This window comes from Microtus pennsylvanicus, chromosome 3 (assembly GCF_037038515.1).
Source record: "Microtus pennsylvanicus isolate mMicPen1 chromosome 3, mMicPen1.hap1, whole genome shotgun sequence".
In the NCBI taxonomy this organism is placed as follows: Eukaryota; Metazoa; Chordata; class Mammalia; order Rodentia; family Cricetidae; genus Microtus; species Microtus pennsylvanicus.
Window position 1 is genome coordinate 121,798,449 of NC_134581.1, and position 22,710 is coordinate 121,821,158.

Here is a 22,710-nt window from a genome sequence, read left to right on the forward strand (position 1 = left end):
AAACAGAGAGAGAGAGAGAGAGAGAGAGAGAGAGAGAGAGAGAGAGAGAGAGAGAGAGAGAACTCAAAGCCCACTCCCAATGACACACCCACGCCAACAAGGCCACACCTCCTAATCCTTCCCAAATAGTTCCACCAACTGTTCAAATATATGGAACCAAGCGGAGCCTATTGGGACCATTCTCCTTCCAACCACCACATTTGAAAAGACGAGAACAACAGTCTTGCAATGAACTAGACTCAGGCTTACTGGGGACGGACTCAGTGTGTATGAACGGTGTCCTCAGTGCGTTCTTTGCCACTCTCAGTATCGGAAATTCCTGCCCTATTGATGTCACACAAAATATTGTGCCAAAGCTTAGCATAAATATTGACACAGAGGAGACACTTTCAAAAATTAGTTTTTGTATTGGGGAAAACAACATCTTTTTTAAAAGACTGTTCATGTATATATGAGCCACCAATAAAATTATTGATATCTCTACAGAGCTGGTACATCAAGTTGTATAAATTTTCAATTGTAATTTTTACAATTGTAATTGTAAATTTTCGATTTTCAATTCTCCATGGGGCAACAAAATAATTTTTTGTAAAATGATCACATATATAATTAACAGATAAATTAGATTCAAAAATGAAACACATATAAAATTTAATTTGCAATATATAAAGAGTTCTTTAAAAATGTGGAGTGACTAGTGGACAGGAGAAAGCACATGAGGCCACAATCCTACAAAAAGAATCACAGGTTACTAAGGAAGGCTGAGAGCAGGAGAAATTATCTTCCCCAGGGAAGAGCACACCAACTCGCTATCCAGTATCAAATGGTCACTCCTAAAAATATACAGAAGAGTAGCATTATTCAGACTTACCAGGTTATATTTAGGAATATGTTTGTTTACACACACACACATCACACATATATGTATATATATATACATATATATATAAATGCAATAACAGTGAAAAAAGAGGTGATGAATTTGGCAGAGATGAAGGAAAGATATATGGAAGGGTTTTGAGGGAGGAAAGGAAGGTAGACATGATGTAAATATACTATCATCTCAAAAACAAATGGGAAAATGGTAAATTGAAACAAAAGTTAAATATTATTTTTTTTCTACTATCAAAATGAGGAAGATGATCTTCTAAGGAGTCTGTAGATGGGTGCACACTCTTCTGGCAGCAGAGGGCTCTGAATTGACTTCCTTCTTCTAAAGAGAAATCTGAAGAATGTACCAAGACCACTAGAACACATGCAGCTTTAAACCAGCCATCCTTCTCAGCATGTGGGAGTTTACTGCCTGGAAATGGTGCTATCTATGGACCATGCATACAAAAATGGGCATCAGCATGAAAAATCAGAAACCATCTAAATGGCCTCAATAGCACACTGATTAAACAAATCATGTTATCTTTGGTTGATGGAGTATTCTTAAAGCATGTTCTTGATGAATAATAGAAAGAAAAACTGCACACAGTGTGATCTAATTGTGGGCAGCATTACAGCAGTTGATAGACAGAATTGGCTGGAAGCAGAATTGAGAGTTTGTGTGAACTGACCTTCTCTCTACCTACCACTTGCACTGACAAGCAGGGAAAACCTTCCTACTCAAGGAAAAGAATGAGGTACATTTGTCAAGTGAAACAAAGTACCAAGTCCAAGGACTGCTCTCAGCTCAGATCTGGTCCTAGACACCAACAGCAGCCAGCTCCTAAGTTCCAGAAAGTTCCTTTCTAATAAAACCCTGGTCACAGCCAGCACAGCCCCAGGGACCTAGGATGGCAAGAGAATGAACAAAAACTGCCCAGAGAAAGACACAGAAAAGCTGGGATGGAAGGTCTCTGATGGAAAAACCGTAGCACCCCAAAGCTCAGGATGTTTGTAATATACAAGTGAAGAGAAAGGCAGGCTAAAGAAGGATTTGGGGCTTACTAGTACCCAGCTGAACAAGGAAGCAGGTTATCTAAACTCTGTAGGAGCCTTCTCTGCAAGGGAACAATCTTTAGGCTGAAAATATCTAGCAGGGGAGTAGGGGGAGATAGCTATGAAGGACATTTCCTGCATACACTCTCAACATTCGCATATGGACCAGAGAAAGGGTCTGCCGTTTCTATGTACCTCACTGCTGGGGGAAGGGGACTTGGGTCATTTTCCCGAGGTCTGAGACTTTTGGTCCGTAGCATGGCTGTGCCCAAGTTAGTAGCACATTCACTCATGACGTGATGACTCAGGACTTTCTCTGCTCCTCACAGCACCCTTTGATGGCAGAAGAGAAGGAATGAACAAAAGAAAAGAAGGAGAAAGAACAGAGAAGGGAAGGCCAAGGAGAGGAGAAGGGATGTTGGGAGGGAAGGAGCAAAGGGAGGAGAGGAAGTGTTTGAAGGACTCCTTTTGTACTGTTCAAATTAAAAATGTGTTTCTCTTTTGAAAATATTTACAGCACTGCCTCAAACGGTCTCTTCAAGGCTTCGTGTTTTCATACATGGCCAGGTAACCCACGGCTGTGCAGGAGCACACAGAAATGCATACCCTCAGACTGCAGGCTCTCTGATTAAAACAGTGTTTAGCTAGCTCAGCCTGTTTGTGTGACTTTAGTAGACTCCCAGTGTGCCAGAATTCTACTGTTCTCTTCAGCGCAGCTCTTGGACGGACAGGTTGTGGTGACCAGAAATGGCAGAAAGTCTACCAGAGTGTCTGAGTGTAGGTGTCTCGGGAAAGGGGTGAATGCCCCATTTGCCTCGGTCCCTCAACACTGTAGCTTTTTAAACAGGACAACAGATCTTTGGTGACCTCTGAGCCCTGCAGGATCCCATCAAACTAGCAGCCACTAGAGCGGATGCTGGGCCAGGATGTGTCAGAGTAGAAGAGAATTGGACTCATTTGTCTAGATCTCGGTAACCTCAGACTCGAGTTAAGAATTTAAGACTCAAGAAATGACTTGAAACCTCTCTACCAGCTTTGGTAGGGGAGGAAGGGCAGCTTTGAGATTCTCAGAATGCAGAATCTGTCTTCTCCACAGACAATTCACCTCCTTTTCTATTTCCTCCCTTGCAGAACTATCAACAACCTCTTTGAAGCTTACTCTATTGCTGTGGCCAGTGGCTTGCTGGGAGGTTAGAACTAGGTAGCTGGAGCGCTATCTGCTCAAATACCAGTCAGGCTGAGCCTTGAATTCAACCTGGTCAATTTCTTATAGGTTTGAGAACAAAGCCCCAGCTACCTGAAAACATCCATTCCTGTCTTCCTGATTACTTTCCTGTCTCTTCTTCCAAGAGGGCACGTGAAGAGTGATGGATTGGGGGTAAAATTAAAGCGCCCCTGGTTATGTGTCCAAATTGTTCACACTGCTGTATTAACCTAGCGCACTGTGTTCACTGAAGAATTGCTCTCTGCTCCCTCACCCATGAACGCTGTGGAGTTGTGGGTGGCGGGAGGTAGGGGCTGGCTCAGTTGACCTCACTGAGAACAGGCCCTCTGTTTGCCTTAATTCCCTGCAGTAGTTGGCTGACTTAGGGACGACAACCTCAACACTTTGGGCCTCCACTCTTCACTTTTAGAATGATGTCAATGAACAAAGTGAACCCTACTGTCATTTCTATTGCGAAACCTGTCCTCCTTCTTGTTTCCCTAAATGGAGCCCAGCTGGAGGCTGGCCCAAGGGAGCTGTTAAGAGCCGAGCAGGTGTGGAGGCTGGAAGGCCAGATGGGATTTCACAGAGAGCCAAGGTAGTGGCCAGAAAATGTCACTGCTGCATTTGGACAGCTTCACGCCCAGTGCCAGACTGTTTGGGGGTCAGGTTTCTCCGTGGCAGAGGGATGCCTGCGGAAAGAGACTTGGGGAGGGAGCATCGCACGTTCCCTGCAGGCCGCAGTTTGGAAGACAGCCTCCTTGGGGCCTGCTGCCACTGAAAACAAGCTTGGAGCAGGGAGCAGGGAGGTTTCACTGTGGGCCCTGTGGGGTGTGAGTTGCCCACATTCATTACTAATTACCAGCTGTCACCTTCCGGAGCCACTGGGTCAATATGGGTAGCATGCTCTTTGGGACTCTCCCTCACCCTCTGTTGAGCTTGAGAAGTGCTCTGCGCTTCTCCCATGTCCTTGGCCAGCTCTATTTCCTCTTCATCCTGGCAGAGCTGTGCCTCATTTCAACATCAGATGAGCACAGCCAAGATGGGTGGAAAGGCGCTATGGCACAGCCAACTCATAACTAGCAGGCTTTGCTTTCTCACCAACTATGGAGAATAGGCCAGGAGCATCACAAAGGATCCTGAGGGTAATAGCAAGTCTCAGCTGGACCCCAGCCCTGGTTCCCTGGATCTGAAACCTGCTTACTTGATGGGGCCAGAACCATTTCTCTGACCAAAAGCCAAGTGACGCATTGCCTTTGTCAACAGGACTTTCGGCTTAGAGATGGGGACAATTAACAAAGAGGTGATGTCTCAGAAAATCTTGGCCCTTACAGTCTGTTCCCAGCAGCAGGAAATGACTTGTAGGTGCAATTTTTACTGTTGGACACGGGATGTGCCAGGGAGGAAGACATTCACATCCTGACCTTCAATTGCCATCTCTGGAAATCTGTGAGTCTCAATATCCTTATAAATGAAGACTCCTTTTCTCTGGATATAAACTGAGAAGGCATGAGAAAGTGTTGTGTACAATCAGGGAACACTCCCCTCCTTCCCTAATCAGTACTTTCTAGAAAGCACAATCCTCAAAATGTATCATTGTTCTATGGAAACACATTCAAATCCTCAATGGTGCCTTAGGTCAGGCGGTGGTGGCGCATGCCTTTAATCCCAGGACTTGGGAGGCAGAGGCAGGTGGATATAAGTGAGTTTGAGGCCTGCCTGGTCCACAAAGCAAGTTCCAGAATAGCCTGGACTGTTACACAGAGAAACCCTGACTAGAAAAACAAACAAACAAACATAAAAAGGTGCTTTATATTGATTTTGCACAATTTTAAAAAACTGTAGTATTCCACTAAGTTCCATTTCCTTGGTTATTTGTAGCTACTGATAACCACACCCTGCCTGAGAGCTATATCCATAATGTAAAATTCTTGCCTGCTGAGACCATTTTTCACTAACGCATTTCAGAGCCATACAGCTGACCAAAGAAGTTCTCTGAGCTTGGGGCTAAGTACCTCCATGGCATCACCTCAACTTTGGGGGCACCAGTGGATCCCCCAGCACCTGAACACCTCTGTGTGTAGCTCTCAGCTCAGGTTGGGACTTCTGAAACATTTGTTCTGCAGCCTCTGCAGCAATGACTTACAGGACAGCCAAGTCATTGAGCCATACACACACACACACACACACACACACACACACACACACACACACACACGTCTTTCAGTGCCTCGTGTGCTGGACTCCCAAGTTTCCTATCTACGTGGCCTCTACATGCAGCTGCGTGGTACACTGAGCCTCGAGTAGCTCTAAATGCACCTCCCTGGCACAGTGGTCCTCATGTAGCCTCTGAATTATAAAATGCGAGGAGACAGTTCTCAGTCTCAATTTCATTCTTAGGCTTCCTGGAGGCAGGATCACCAGTTTTGGACTGAGGTCAATGTAAGAGCCAGTAGCTGGCTGCTTTGCTTTTCTGGTCTTCAAGTTGAACACCAGTATCTGTCTCTGAATTTTTATTAAACATGCTTCATCTGATCTTCACACATAATAGAAAAGAACAGCAGTTTTTCTTCTAAATTATTTGTATGTTATACAATCTCTATATATTTTTATCTCCAATGACACTAGGAAACAGAGATTAAATGTGAAGAAAATTTCAGACATTAAATGAATTATTAAAGAGATGGCTGGTTTCAGTGAAAAATGTCAAGATAACATCTAATCAAATATCAAATTTACCCAAGTGGCACTGCTTGTCCTAAGGAGACAATGACATGGCTATGTTGTTGCCATCATATGCCCTTGAATGTTTGCTCAAATTGTCCAGGATAGAGCACACACAAAGACTGACATTAGCGGTGTCGCCTGCTCTCTTTCTCTCTAAGAAACACCTTAGATTTAGCCATCTGTCTATAAACTGTATTTAACCCCTTAATGTGATGCAGGAGGAAGTGGTGCCTTTGGGAGGTGATAGAATATGAGGCTGGGATCCTTGCCAACTGGGTCACGAAACTTATAAAAAGAAATTGCACAGCCCTTACCCTTTGTACTACATAAGGACATAGCCGTAAGCAGTCACCTATAAACCAGGAAAGAGTCCTTCTCTGTCAAACACACCTGAGAACTCCTAGCCTCAGGAACCATCAGAAATAAATTTCTGTTACATATAGTCACTCAGTCTACAGCTCTTTCGTTACAGCAACTACAACCAGCTAGGACACAGACTAAGTCAAAGACCTAATCCTGCTCAACTCAAGTATAAAGCTTGATCGGCTAGCCAGGCAAAGGAGAAAGTACAGGAAAAACACTGGAGATGATAGAGTATAGTATGCTCATTGAAACAACATAGTATTGTCCTATAAGTAAGATCAATATGCTTTAGTCTTGAATAGTTATGCATGCCAGAGACCTTTCCTAGCGCTTTTCTTTGTTTCTTAAATGATCCTTTCAATGCCATTATAAGAAGCGCTACTCCTAGTGTTTTATAAATGAGATTACTGACGCTCAGAGAAGTACTAACTTTTCTGAACCCAGTACCACATAGCCAAGTGTTGCAGAGCTGAGATTTAAATTCTGTCTGATCACCCAACAAACAAAGAAAGCAGAAATGGGCAACAGGATATAATGTGTGTTTGGGGGGGGGCAGCAAATCCTATTCTGAAGTTCTCATCCATCACTGCTCCTCCCTGTTGGCTTTGTTTGTATTTTTGTTTGTTTTTGCTCTCCTCCATTGGCCTTTTAAGCCTGAGTCCTCAAAGACCTCCATCAGCAGAGAGATTCTCGGGTTCTAGAGAATGTGTTCCATGGTTTGCTTTTCTGGTGCTGTGAGCAAAAGCAGCTTGGAAGAGGAAAGGTTTTCTGTGTTTTCACTTTTCAGGTCATAGGTCACCACTGAGAGAGTCTGAAGACGGACCTGCTTGTTCTGCACATGGGAGTACAGCGGAGTACAGCGGGAACCATAGCAGAGTCTGTGGCTCAGTCCCAGCTGCCCTGGGATGGCACCACACTCAGTGGGACGGACCCTTCCATGTTAATCATCAAACAAGACGACCCCAGGACAGTTTGATCTGCACAGAAAATTCTACAGGCAGGGTTCCCTCTTCCCAGATGACTCCGTATTATGTCAAGTGGACAATGGAGGCTACCCAGGACATACAAACTCCTTTTGGATGGCACAGTGTCTTCCAATTAGATGTGAGCCGGTAGTCGACCTGTGAGACTGGCAAAGATTCCATGTCTGTGCTGGGCCCTTTTGGGACCTTGAACTACACCCTAGTCCCCAGGAAAAGCTAAAGGCCAACAGCCTCCAAAATAAGGTGAAGGCTGAGACCCCAGCCCCCTGCTGAAGCTGAAGGCTGCAGGACCCCTCCTTAGAGGAAGTATTAGCTAATGGAGAAACCTAAGTTACACAAACTTGCTGACTGCAGCCCATTTCCTTACCAGTAGTCATACAGAGAATGTTGACCCCCCAACTTCCCCTATCAGCAGGGTAATTTTCAACCAGCCCCTGCGGTCAGCAAAGGGTCAGCAGATGTCTGGAAGAGGTAACCAGGAGGGCTGTTGCTATGCCCCTTAGATAATAATAGCCTAACAGGAACTAACAGCTGAGCTTTACCTAATCTTTAGCCAATTGTAATATAGGATAAGTAATTCTGTATTTTGAGACTGTCATCTTGTGACTGTTTTCTGGTTTTGTCTTTATAAACCCCTTACAAAAAAATACGGGGTCCTTCTCCCTCCAACTGCTGTGTGTCAGACTGAGGCAGAGGACCCGAGCCAGCTCGTACTTAATAAATGAAACCTTGCCTTTGCATTCGGAAGTGTGGCTCTGTGGTGGTCTTCTTGGGGGTCCTAGGATTCAGGCACAACAGAGCTATGAAGGCTGTGAGCCTTGTTCAGCATGGGTTCCTTAACCTTACCTGCAATGGGGCTTTGCTTCAGGGACTGGAACGCTCTCTCCCTCATCATGGTGTAAGAACTCCCTGGGGAGCCTGACTCAGGAGGTTTGCATCTGTTGTGCCTTGGACCAGGGACTTTGTTTCTGGACTTCTAGCTCTCTATGCAGAAAGGGGTACCAACAGGGGATTAGACAGAGTGGGGGGAGCAAATGAGAACACCGGGGACGTGTCTTTACATAGAGCAAGTGCTTAGTAAGAGCCGGTGTTGTCGTTTTAAATATAAATCTCACGAAAAGAGAGACACTGCTATGTCCCTGGATATATTTCTCCTGACAGTGTTTGGCAGAGAGCAGGCACTCAATATTTTGAATGAATTAATGAGTGAACGGATGAGACAAATCACTTAGCTGCTAGCTTTAACTTGGTCATTGAAATTCAGGGAACCTAGACCTGAAGAACCATTTCTCAAAAGAAGACATACATATGGCCAGCAGGTATATGAAAAAAATGATCCACATTGCTAATCACCAGGGAAACACAAATTAAAATGACAATGAGGCATCACTTCATACTTATTAGGGTAACTATTATCAAGAAGGACAATAAATAAATACAAAGGTGAGAATCTAGGGATTTCACTCTGGGGTAGAGCACTTACTGAACATGTGTGAGAGCCTGGGTTCACTCTCCACCGTACGGCAAATAAAACTGTCGATGGTGATGGGAAAAGCGTAGCCATTGTGGAAAACACTAGGGTATTTCTCTAAAAGTGAAAATATGCAGTTCTCCCATAATCCTATACCTAAAACTATACCAAATTACTCAGTGGTCCTACCCTAGGATATGATGAGGCACCTGACTCCTGGGGTTATTGGCAATAGCCAAGACTTGGGATCAAACCGGATTCCATTAACTGATAGAGAGATACGGGCCATGTGGTCTATCTCTACAATGGAATAGCATTCATCCTTCCTGATAGGAAACAGTCCGTTTTAACAACATGGATAGATACAGAAGTCACCAAAAGAAGCTGTCCAGGCACAGAAAAGCAAACACTGCCTGCTCTCACCTATATCCACAGTGTTTAAAAAAATAACTGGGGTCACAGAAAGAGAATGGAATGGAGAGTAGGGACACTGGAGAGATGTGGGTCAAGAGACACCAAAGTGCCATCCGATGCCAGAAATAAACTCTAATGCCTTGCAGAGCGTGGTGACTACGGTTTCATCATGGTCTTGCACATTGTTTAACAGGTATATCGCGAAGCTCTGTTTAACCAATCCAGGGTACATACACGAAAACCTAATGTCATGTGCTATAAATAGGTTACAATTTTGTTTGTCAGTGACAAGTTTAAAATTAAATAAAATAAAAGTTTAAGTCATTAAAATAGGTACTAGACAAATTAGATAAAAATAAAGACAGACGGGAAACCCTTCACAGCTTCTGAAAGGTACTTTTTGGAGACTTGGGATGGATGTCACTGGCCTCCTGTGCTGAGACTCTGTGTTCAGGAAAGCCCCTCTCGCCTCACTGGCACCTAGATGTCTATCCTTGAGTTGGGAAGGTGTACCGTGGGTACCACTGGCTCTAATCCAGACTGCCTCCAGGGTCATCCCCCCAAAACTGCTATCTACCACCAGCAAGCTCTGCCTTCCCTCAGTGGCTCTATTTGGCTATGATTAGAAAAGTAAAAAGATAAACATGAGAGTGAATGGCACACTTATGAAAAACAAATAATACTTTTTGCATACATCATGACAAGAAATGATTCTTGTCCATTCAAGTCTTCATTTCTTAGGTGGGATTGTTTAAGCGGAAGAAAATGGGGGAAAGGACCATCTAAGGAAGCAAGCAGCAGCGAGCTCCTGTGAAATTAAGAGAGCGTGGTTTGGGTGCATGGTGCTTCAAAGGCTTGTGGGTAATCAGGTCTGTGTGGATCAGGACTGTAGAGTACCTCATAGGAGAAAGGACCCGCTTTTCTCACCTAAGCCTGGGAAGGCTACCTATCTTGTCCAAGTGAACTTCATTCTTCGGGAGAACTAACTCAGTATGGCGTGACTTGTCTGATAGATGCTCAGTTTCATGGTGCCCGTGCCTTTCACAGATGAAAAGGACATACTTACACAGTAAAGACACCTGAACATCACCTGCCAGCTGACGAGCTGCTTTCGTGCAGTCTTCCTCCCAACTATCATCAGAAACTATTGCCGAGCTATATATAAACTATCATCAGAAACTATTGCCGAGCTATATATAAACTATCATCAGAAACTATTGCCGAGCTATATATAAACTATCATCAGAAACTATTGCCGAGCTGCCTCAGAACCGCCCAGGTTAACCCCGAGGCTGCAGAATGGAAAGCCCGTTAGTGGAAAGCGACAGGTGTTCTCTTTGCGGCACCTAGGATTCAGATCCTTAGAAACAGCTTGCATTCATTCTGCTCCCTGGGAGATTAAATTCTCATTGCTTCATCCAACGCAGCTTTAGATTCAGATTTAGGCTTTCGTTTATTCATTTGAAATATGAGATGCTTCACGAATTTCACGTCATCCGTGCACAGGGCCCTGCTGATCTTCTCTGTGTTGTTTCTGTTTTAGTATACGTGCTGATGAAGAGAGCAGCTGATCTTGATTTTCTTTTTAAAGAAGAAATCTCAAAGGAGACTCTGAGTTTATTTTTCATTTTGTTTTACTTACTTAAAACATCGAGAGGTCAAAACTCCACTGTGTTCAAAATTAAAACGTGTATGTGTGTGTAGGTATGTAAAAATTACCTTCTAGTTTTAATGGCAAGTTTCAAGTTGGAACACTGTATGTGACTCAAAAGTCTGGAAAGTTTCGTGCTCTTTTTGTAAAAGATGAAGTCTCGCTATGTTGTTCAAGCTGGTCTCGAACTCCTGGATCAAGCAGCTACACTACTTCAGCCTCTCCTGGCCATGTGCACATATTACTGTACCCAATAGGTGGTTTGAATTTTTTCTGAACAAATGTCTTATTTTTAAGCTAAGAACGTATTCACTGTGCAGAAATACATTTTCTAATAATACTTTTGCACATAACTGCGGGCAGATTTTCTTTTTGAAAGTAACTTACTATTCACTAATTGATTCCCCTGTCTTGAAAAGACTCAATGAGTTTTCCAAAAGCAATTATAAAGATATGACCAAAGTCTGGTTTTTCATTTCTGATACATATTAACGTCACCTGAGTGAACGTCTCTGCTCCATTTGAAAGTGCTGTAGCCGAAAGGAGGTTAGTGACTGCATGCACCACAGCTGAAGGTAGCGACTGTTGCCCTTATGTCTCTAACTGAAACTCAGACTTTGGGTTTTTCATTTTCTTCTTGAACGCCTACAAGAAATGCCTTTAGAAATAGGCAAAGAAGACTTTTGGAGGATAACACAGGACTTGATGACTCCACTGAGTTTCGTGGTAGAACTGTAAAAGACTAAAGATTTATTTAATCTGAAGAGAAGCCAGTTATTCCCACAGCATAATTAGAAGTAGTGGACACTGCTTTTTTATATGGTACACTGAGCAATTTCTACCCAGTAGGGCAGTCTATCACAGGAGCAAACGGAAGCTGGGTATTCACAACAGCGTGTGAGGTGCCCGTGGGCTCCATTGAAGCTCCAGTTCCCTTTAAATATAACTAATTGTTTTTGTCCTACGATGTGGATGGACAGTGTCCAGCCAAGGAGCTCTGATGATCACTGGAGGCCGTGCAAAGCCTAGAATACATGAAGTGGTCAGAGTGCATCTTCCCTCCTCCTGTTCGAGTTCTGCATTCTGCAGTGCAAGCATCTAAGACATTTTTGCTTCAGGTTCAAGTCTTGTGGTCTTACTCAGTTCTCATAAAACTGGAAAGTTGACTGACAGGAATTGAGAACAATCCTTTGGGATAAAAACTGGCTCACCAAGATTTTAGAGTTCCGGGGAAAATCTCATTTCCCAATCTGAATCCATTCAGTGCTTTGGAAGGCTGCCAAGGACTTCACTTAGCAAGGATGTAAGATATTGGTGACCATGGTAAACCACACTTATAGTTCCAGAACTTGGGAGACTGAGGCAGAAGTCTGTGGTCAGTTTGCACTACACAGAGAGACCTTATCTCAGGCAGAGATAGAGAATAAAAATGGTACTTTTAAAAAATCCATTTCCTAGGGTTTGATAAGTATAAACAGAGGTAGATTACAGTTAGTAATAGCCACTAGGAGGCACTAGAGTGAGGGCTCATTGGTGAAGAGCGGCCACTCCCCTTCTAGAGAACCCAGATTCAGCTCTGAATGCTTACCTTAGGCACTTCATAACCACTTGTCATTGCAGAGCCAGAGAAATCCAGTGCTTCTGGCTTCCTTGGGAGCGCATGCACGCAGAAGTACACACACACACACACATACGCAGGCACACATGCACATGCATACATACACATACACACATACACGCACATCTAAAAATAAAATAATCTTTAAAAATATAACCACGCATAAAAGACAATGAAGCATTTATGATCTTATTTTTATTTCCATATTCAAAACTACAAAATTACCTTGGTAAAACACACGTGTGCTGTGCTATGCATCTCTGTGTCTCCCGGGACTGTCTTAGGGATTCCATTTGAGTGAAGCCGTCTGAGTCCTAATCCCACTTTCCCCCCTGACTAGCCCTAGCCTGTTTTCTTCTACCTGTTCTCCAGTGTGCTGCAGACAGGCAAAGCATCAGAGTACTATAGAGAGCTCTACGGCAGACTCAGTGCCATCGGCTTTGGGAACACAACTGACGGCTTTGACATTAGCTTGAGATAAATGATAAATGAGAAACACTCGGCCTAGATGAAGCTACTTTTTTTTCCCTGACCTCTATATGAGCCCCTGTCCTCTGACCCCAATCTCAGGGGTATGTTTGTCTTGAGGCCACTTTTGATTACACTTCCGTCAGCAGAACTCCGAAAAAATGCCCTCTGTGCAACCTTGGATCTGCGCCCCTTTCTCTGGTCTCACACCACTTCCTATACACAGCAGTCAGTTCCTTTACAACAATTTTACACACCCACCCCCAGACTAAAAAAAATGTTGTAGGACACTTCTTGTTCATTTCTGGCTGCTTAACCCCCAAATAACACACACAAACCATATTATTTGCAATACTGTTTGGCCAATATCTTAAGCGTATTTCTGGCTAACTCTTATATCCTAAACTAACCCATCTCTATTAACCTGTGTATTGTCACGTGGCTTTGGCTTACCAAGTAAAGTTCCATCCCCAGCGTCTGTCTCCAGTGGGGCTACATGGCATCTCCTTGACTCTGCCTTCTTTTTCCCAGCCTTCAGTTTAATTTTCCCCACCTAGCTCTATTCTGCCCTGCCCAGGCCCAACACAGTTTGTTTATTAACCAATGGTATCCAGAGCATACAGAGGGGGAATCCCACATCAAGCACAGAGAGACTATAAGTAAAACTGCATGACCTTTTAGAAGGATCTAAAGAATACTTCCTGCAGTGACAGCTGAGTTGTACCTATGCATGGGTACATTCCAATGACATGTTGTTTATGTATTCATATCTCACCTGCAACAACTGTGGGCAACTTGGACTCAGCCACCCCACCATGTTCTGTTTTTTATACTTGATAACTGTCTTAGTCAGGGTGTCTATTGCTGCAGTGAGACACCAGGACCAGAAGCAAGTTGGCGAGGAAAGGGTTGATTTGGCTCACACTTCAGCAATGCTGTTCATCACTCAAGGAAGTCAGGACAGGAACTCAAACAGGGCAGGATCCTGGAGGCAGGAGCTGATGCAGAGGCCATAGAGGGGTGCTGCTTACTGGCTTGTTCCTTGTGGCTTGTTCAGCCTGCTTTCTTATAGAACCAGGACCAGCATCCCAGGGAAGGCTCCACCCACATCAGTCTGGGTCCTCTCCTGTCAGCAAGTAATTAAGAAAATTCCCTGCAGGCCTGCCTTCAATCTGACCCCATGCAGACTTTTCTCAAGTGAGAGTCCCTCCTCTCAGATGACTTCAGCTTGTGACCAGTTTGCAGAAACCTATCCAGCCCAGTGACCTAGCCATGGCTGACAAAGTAAGATGCTTAAAGTATGTCAGGACCATGTAGTAGAAGGAGAGAACTGATTCCCCAAACATACACAGTGGTACACACATACACACACACACTAAATGTGACTAATTTTCAAATTCTGTGTTTTAGAAGAGAGAATTTGGGAGGAGCAGACACTTTACATAATAGATAAAACTAAAAGATCCTAAATCTGTGCATTTTGACACTGTGTCCATGTATCTGTGTCTGTATGTGTGTGTGTGCTTCCATTCTCTATGCAATGAAGAAATAGAATTCCAACATGAAGCTTGTCCAAACATGGCACAGTTAGGAACTGGAGATCCAAGCCAGAGCTAAGACTGCAGCTGATTCTGATAAACGGCCTCCTGCCAAGCAGGGATCAAGAGCTGGATCACAGCCAAGACAGGAGCTGGGGGTTTACATCATTGTTTGTCTACATGATTTTCACTACCTGGGATAAAATATCATTCCTAAACCAAAACCTAAACTCTGCTTTGAAGGTAGGAAATCAATGTGAGTTTTCTATCTTCATCCTGAAAAGCAAACCCGCCATCCCAGTCCATGTACATTGGAGTGGAGTATCTGTGAACCCGGACCACATGGATCAGGCATTAAGGTTCATCTTCATCTTTCTGGGGAGCTTACAAGATTGGGGTGCTGGCAGAACGGTGAAGGTTCCAACAGACCCACTAAAGCAAGCTGTGCTTTCTAGATCATGGTTTCGGTCAGTAAGGTTTGGGGGCTCTTCCATCGTTCCTCTCAATTTTATTCCCTTGGCAGCCACGTTGGCCATGTGACCGTGAAGTCTCAATGAAGATTAGGGAACCTGTGCTAATATTTAATCTGCGATGGGAGTCTGTGCACAAGCCCATTACAGATGCCCTTTGGCAAGATGATTTTAAATCCAGAATGACTCTAAAGGAATTGCTAACCTCAGCATAGCCTGGGGAAGGATAAAACAGAGTTCCAGGCTATGGTGTGTGTTCCTCTCATACCCTTCCACCTTGACTTGATCTGCTCTTTGTAACTATTTCCCACAAGGAAGGACTGGTTATCCATCACTGAGCTCCTGTGTGTTCAGCTTGGGAAAGATTCAGGAAGTGGGTGAATGAGGGAAGAAAGGATTTAGGGGAAGCAGAGAAGAGCAATCTACTTTGGGACTCTAACAGAGTGTGTGTGTGTGTGTGTGTGTGTGTGTGTGTGTGTGTCTGTCTGTCTGTCTGTCTGTCTGTCTGTCTGTCTGTGTGTTTAACATTAATGAAAAGGGAAAAAAGGTAATGATTTTGAGAAGGAGTGTGGGGTGGGGTGGGGGTGAGAATGGAGAAGAGGAGGAAATGATGTAACTATACTATATTTAAAAATGAAGTAAACTATATTATAAAGAAGATACAGATGTAGAATATAAAGATGTGCTCCGGCCACCAAATGACAGCAGCAGATGCCACCTTAGAATTCTGCCAGATGTTTCCTTTGTTCTGGCAATGACCAAAGCCATCTCCTCGCATGTGAAATGCTTGCTTGTCAAGTCTGCTGGGAGAATCTTGGGGAGCAGGCACTTCTATAACTGTTGTCATAAAGCACCGGCTATGGAAAGACAGGAAACCCTTCACATAAGGGTTTGCATAAGTATTGGTCAAGATGGCGGCACAAATAACACGTGAGGACAGCAGGAATTATTACCAAGCAGAGATAAAGTAATTATCCCTTTGAGCTTTGCTTAATTAGATCATATATACAGCTGATATTTGAAGATACATAGCTGAGAAATCCATTTCTGACTTCCCTGGCCTCAGAACCCTGGATATGTGTTACAAAAACTTGAAGTCACTTTTGCTGAAAATACGGTCTCCCTACCAGAGCCCATAGATGTACCAATGTAGGGAAAAGTCTGGTCATCCTTTTTACATCTGTTTAGCCTGTTGCTGCCTGGACCTGTGCTGCTGATACTACTCTGCTCTGCCATTTGGGAAATGGTCTATCCAAACTATAAGATGGCCTATTTCCTTTCAAGCAACTTACACTTTCTTAAAGTAAGTGTCTGTGGGTTGGGGACAGGGTCATACGAAGCTGTGCTCACTTGTACCTGGGCCTGTGGGGACAAGAGGGACCTCCCTTTATAACTCAGCACCTTTAGATAAGCATATTTTCTACACTGCCTGTGTTTCCTCAGCAGTTCCAGCAGCTAGAACAGCCTGTCCATAAAGCCAAAACCAAACCCTGAGGTCAGAACATTCATGAACAAAGATGACCCCAGCACCAGAACACCCAGTTCCCAGGTTCAATCACTATGACTGTGTTAGTAAGAGGAAACTTCAATTGAGAAAACACCTCCATCTCAGGTTAATGTGACAAATCTGTGGGGCATTTTCTTGATTACTGATTGATTTGGCAGTACCCAGCCCAGTGTAGATAGTGCCATCTTTGAGCAGGTAGTCCTGGATCATGTAGGAAAGCTGGCTAAGCACACCTGGATACCCCTAGGCTTCTACTTGAGTTCCTAACTCCAGGTTCCTGCCTTGAGTTCCTGCCTCAGCTTCGCTCAGTGGACTGCAGCCCAGAATATGGAAGCCAAACAAGCCTTTTCCTCAAGGTGTTTTAAGCCATTCTGTTTATCACAGTGTAGAAACTTACATAAGGCCATCACCGCCTGTTAGCTCACACACCGGGAGCTCAGGATGTTGAAGCAGAAGGAAACATCTCCAGAAACCATACCCATGACTAATGGGCAATTACCACCGTGTAGTCTGCCCTGAAAGAAAAAAAAAAATCAATAAAAGCCCGATGCTTCCTTTGCTGATGTGTGTAGGCTATTTGCCTCTGAGCAGCGCTAGCTAGTTTTGGCTTGAGACAGCTGCTTCACACTGGAGCTGTATTAAAGGACGTTTGTCTGTCTTGTTCACAGGATGTGGCTTGGTCTCATTCCTGTTCCAGAAGACCCTGCTACCTGACATCACAGGGATAGCAGGATATTGAAATTCTCTCCGAGGTCGGCTTCCTGGGTGGAAACAGTTTGTGTTCCTCTACCTGTGGGCACTGCCATGGGCCTGAACTTCCTTCCAGGGTCAGCCTAGCAAAAGCTGTCTCTGCGAAGGCACATACAAGGATAAACAACCAAAGGACAACAGGCTTTCCTACTGACCGAACGCCTCCTGGCTCTGCAGACACTTAAAACCAGTGAAATTTACATGTGTGAGGAGGATGAAAGATCCACGCATTTTCAATTTTAGTACTATAATAATGAGTTAGCGTTGCACTCAGAGGAAGAAATATGGCGGTTTCAAATTTTTTCAGTTGGGAGGATCCTGTTTATTGACAAATGAAAACTCAAGTGTGAACAGTTTTTCTCCACAGTCTCAATTGAGGAAACTAAAATGGCAGTGACTAAATGTCACCTTTGATCATTGAAAAGCCAGCTCTGGCATGAGGCCATCCCAGTAAAGATAGTAGTTCCCAAGCTGTCACGTTCAGGTGCACAGTTAAAGCCCAGTACAGTTCCTCATCATTTCTGCTGTCAGTGTTCATTCCCACCGACCGTGTACCACACGGTCTTGCCAAAGCAATCCGATGCTGCCGTTTTTATATTGTCAGTGTAACGTGCATGCTTAAGTTTTAACACATCCGTAAAAAAAAAATAGTTTACTGGACTTTGAGGTACTTTTAATGTTCTTTGACTACCTAGCACCCTCATCCATCCCAGCCTCTCCCATCCCTCGAGCCTCTGTCAATATTACTTCAAGGGGCTGGGAATGGAATAGCACTAGCTCCAGTGAATATTTCTTAGGAAGAGACACTTGGTATCTGAACACGTTATGTTATGTAATTAGAGTAAGTGTAAAAATATTTCACGTATAAACGACAACACCTGTTTATGTTCAGGAACTCAATTTTACCACCACTCTCAAATACGATAAGGATTTAAAGGTGAGCCATGCTAAACATATTATAGATAGGTACATTAACTAGAGTGCCAGCTAACGAATTCACAACAGGTAGTGAGTGGGTCAGGCAAGTGTACCGAGGTTCTCAGGAAACCTGGTTACTGGTTCCCTTCCACGTCACGCCAGTGCTATGGGAAAGTCAGCCTCAAACTACAAAGTTACCCCTGGAGTCTGGAAGCCCGCCTGAGGGAGGCAGAATGAATGCTCCTTTGCTAGGATGATCAGTGACTTTCCTCATCACTGTGACTACGTACCTGGCCAGAAACACCTTAAGGGAGACGTTTATTCGAGGTCACAGTTTGAAGGTGCAGGCCACCTTGGCAGGAGAAGGCACAGTGCTGAGAACGGCTGGCGGGTCTGTTGCAGGTGTATAAGGTCTCAAGCTCATGTCTTGATGGGTCAGAAAGGGTAGCACCAAATGTTTTTTTTTTTTCAGTTCTGGACCCTAGCCCACAGGCTAGTGCTGTCTGTGTTCCCTCCTGTTTTAAACTTCTCTGGAGAAGTGCTCACACACGCACTCAGAGGAGTGTCCCTAGTTGGTTCTAAAGCCCGGAAACTCAGCAGTGAACATCAGCCATCACAGGCTGTTAGAACAGAGAATGGGGTAGGTGGGTGTAAACAAAAGAATTCATTTTCTCACAGGTCTGAAGATCAAAGTGTTGGCAGTTGGGTTTTTTCTGAGTTTTCTCCTCCTGGCTTATGGATGGAGACCCTTTCCTTGTGTGTTCTTATGGTCTGCCTGGACTCTGTGGCTCTGTCCTAATGTCTCCTTATAAGGACACACATCATATTAGAGAAGGATCTATCCTGATGATGTTACTTCATTTTAAATATCCCTTTAAGGAATTTTTCTACAATGCAGCTGCATTATGAGATATCTGGGATTGGACTTCAGTGCAGGAACTTTGGAGAGACATGATTTAGCCCATGACAATGTGTATCTTTGGGGAATGCTTCACCGAGTATAATCGCTCCAGGTGCAGCCTGTGTGTAAGCAAAGGGTGACTCGAAAACAAGCGGTTGTGTCTGGAGACCTCCCCTAGAGCCCTGGAAGAAACTCACTTTCGGAGTCCGGCAAAGGCAATCCATCGGGTTGCACATCTCCTTGGGGAGGATAATGTTGAATAAATTAGATCTGAATTTCATCAGATTTCCCTTCACCCTGCCTTCCTCAGCTGTCTGTTTGACTACTTATTTCCCTCCCTTGGGCTTCTTCCTGAGATTGCTAAACCCCAGACACCTAGTAGGATCGTCGGTTTGACACACAGAGGGCAACTATATTTTGTGATTCTTTGTTTTTGTTGCTGATTGAATGAAGTAATTATAATTAAAAAGGATGTAGCTAAAATGAATTGTTTCTCTGCCCCTGACACTTCTGGCATCAGATGCCTAGGGTTTCCAAACCATGCAATTTCCCAGTTGTCTGCAGATGCCAACAGCAGTACCATGCAAGTTAATTCAACTTTGTCTTTTTCTACCCAGAGTTAATGCCAATATTGCAAGTGGATGGCTCGGATCCATAGACTAGCTCCCACTGCAGCTTCCGGTCATAAACCCTGGATATCAAGTAAGTTGCATTTCTGTCGTCTAAGCTCCCAGAGGTTGTCCCAACTTCAGGACCACAGTTCACCGCAGCCCCTCACAGAACTCAGCATTTAACAGACGGGTTTATTATGGCGGCTACAAATGACATAGCATCCAGTATTAGGTATGCTAAGGATGGGAGCTTCCCATTAAAGTATGAATGCTCTGACCTCATAGTTCAGGTATGCATTCACCAATCTGAAAACTCTTGAAATTCCCATTTGTATTGCCATGATTGACTACATAATTGGCGTCTGGCGGCTAATTCAACCTCCAGCCTCTAGCCTTTCATCATAGATGATCAGGTACACCCAATTCTCTAGTAATGCCTGGGTCTTTCTAGGGCAAGACCCCATTCTGAAGCTATTTCTGAACTCTCAGCCATCGGTAACCTCACTAGCACACAAAACATTTATCCATTCTAAGGAACATGGGACTAGGACCAAAAATAACAAAAGATGCCTCTGTTGTGCTTGTTACTCTGAGAGTTACAAGAATTTTAAGAGTCCTGTGTCGGAAATTCAGACTCAAAGATCAATGATGTCATTCTTACTGTGTCAGATTGTCCAAAATGACATTTCATAAAGCTGTCATTGACACTGTGAATTCCTTTTTGTTGTTTTAAATATATCAGTGGTCTCTTTCTCTCCCTCCCTCCTCCTCTCTCTCTCTCCCTCTCTCTCTCTCTCTCTCTCTCTCTCTCTCTCTCTCTCTCTCTCTCTCACACACACACACACACACACACACACACACACAGAGACAGAGAGACAGAGAGAGAGACAGAGACGGGGACAGAGACAGAGACTGGGAAAGTTTAAATAGCCTAGGTACACTCAACAAAAGAAACAATATTCCGACCATAATGGTCACAGTTCTATATGAGGCTGAGATGTACAAAAGTGAATAGAGAAGAATGACAGCATTGGACCTGAGCCAAAGTGCCCACAGCTCCAATCTTACTTTTGTTCCTTTTAATAAATTGTGCTGGTTAGAAAAAGAATGTCCCCACCAGGCTCATTTGAATTCTTTATCTTCTTTGCGAAGGATTAGGAGGTGCAGCCTTGTTGGAGGTGGTGTGTCCTTCCCAGTGTGCTTCTCACTGTCTGCCTCCTACTTGTGGACCAAGATGTGAGCTCTCAGTGGTTGCTCCTGCCATGCCCCCCATCTATCATCATGGACTTCAGTGGTTATGTTTTATCATAGTAATAGAAAAATACCTAAGACATAAACCTACATCCAACAATGACAAAATGATTTATGACTTTATCCTAATGTTTAAACACAAACAAAAAATAGGGGAAAATAACATAAACATTACAAACCAGAAAAGCAAGACATAAAATTGAACAGACTAATCAATACCCCCCAGATTCATGTGTCTGGCATCAAAATAAAAAAAAAAAACAGTTATGGTCACATGTACATCTAATCTCCTCACATAGAAGGATGAAGCAAGAAGCTTGCCATGAGTTTGAGACAATGCCCCACACAGTGGGCCCTAAACCAACCAGGGATGCCAAAGACAACTCCACACTAGAAAGCACAGGTGTGAATTTAAGAAATAGGTGGGAGAGAGGAAATCAAGACTGACCTCTTGATTCTAAAAGAACCACCATTCTCTGGCAGAACAGAGCCTGTGAGGTAAAGGAACACATGGCTAGGATGCCTGCAACTGAAAACAGAGGGACCCAGCAGATCACATACCCAGTGAACTATCCTCGAGTAAAAGCCAAACAGTAGCGTACAGGATACCATACTACGTATGGGTGAGTGAGGCTGAAGTCAGTTGGTGTCTTAGTTTGGTTTCTACTGCTGTGATAAAACACAAAAGCAATTTGGAGCAGAAAGGGTTTTTTTTTTTTCTTTACAAGTCTCAGGTCACACTCCATCACTGAAGGAAGTCAAGGCAGGAATTCAAGTCAGGAACTGAAGCAGAAGCCCTGGAGGAACAGTGATTACTGACTTACTCCCCATGGCTTTCTCAGCCTATTTTCTTACAGACCCCAATACCACCTTCCCAGGAGTGGCACCACCCACAGTGAGCTAGGCTCTCCGCGTCAATCATTAATTAAGACAATCCCTCACAAGATTGCCTATGGGCCAACATTATGGAGGCATTTTCTCAACTATAAAAGCCAACCAGCACAAGTGGGCTAAGGGACCATTGGTGATGGTAGACATCTGACTTCAGCAACGGTAAACAGAAGAACAATTTCCAAACATGAGCGCTGGCCACTTGCAGGTCTAAAAAGGTTCTAGAAAGCCAAACTTCAAAGCATATCACTTCTCAATAAAATTAACATCAGCGTCTATATGACCTTTCCAAAGATGCTGGAGTCAAACACTTTTGGGCTCCAAAACAATAAAATTAAACATCACCAGCCACAAAAACTGAACCTACAGTTCATACAGATGAATACATACTAAAATGATCAGAAAAAGGGGACTTTCCCTAGGAGATAATAAGAGTTCATTAAGATGATAATCTAAAACTGATATTAGGGACTTAAGAATAAATCAAAGGCAAAACATTAGAAAAAAAACCTCAAGTCAATGTGAGAATATGTACATGATGTTGTGATATCATAGGAACTGTAGATATGTAAGAAATGCATGATTTGACACACGGTACCAAGAACGTTGACTTTCCACTCAAAGAGAAAATGGGAAGATATTATATCCCTATAGCGTACCATCTACAAAAAGTGGCTGGTGCTGTATTTAAACCCCGAAGCAGAGAAATTACTTCTAAGTCTCAGAAGAGCATGATAAGATACTTAAAGATGCCTTTATGACTCTGCAGTAAACGATGTCTTTTAATATTAGATGTATATGCATGTAAATCTTATGATAGACTATTATGCAACATTAAAAATGAAGGCACTCCCACTATGTATGATATCATGGGGAATTATGGAAAGTGACAAAGCAAAAAAAAAAACCACCAATACAGTATGATCACATGGGCACAAAGAGCAAGAGACATGGAAACAGAGGGAAAACCTGGGGAGTCATTTAAAATCCAACTCTGGCTTACCTCACTCAGGATAATGTTTTCTATTTCTGTCCATTTGCATGCAAA

General features: G+C 43.7%; 1 non-coding gene across 1 annotated transcript; it reads right to left on the reverse strand.

Annotated features, from left to right (window-relative positions):
* Positions 1–10,550: 10,550 nt before the first annotated feature.
* On the reverse strand, positions 10,551–10,653 carry LOC142847399 (U6 spliceosomal RNA). The gene has a single exon (XR_012910163.1). It is a non-coding gene; the product is annotated as a U6 spliceosomal RNA (small nuclear RNA).
* Between the last annotated feature and the right edge of the window lie 12,057 nt (positions 10,654–22,710).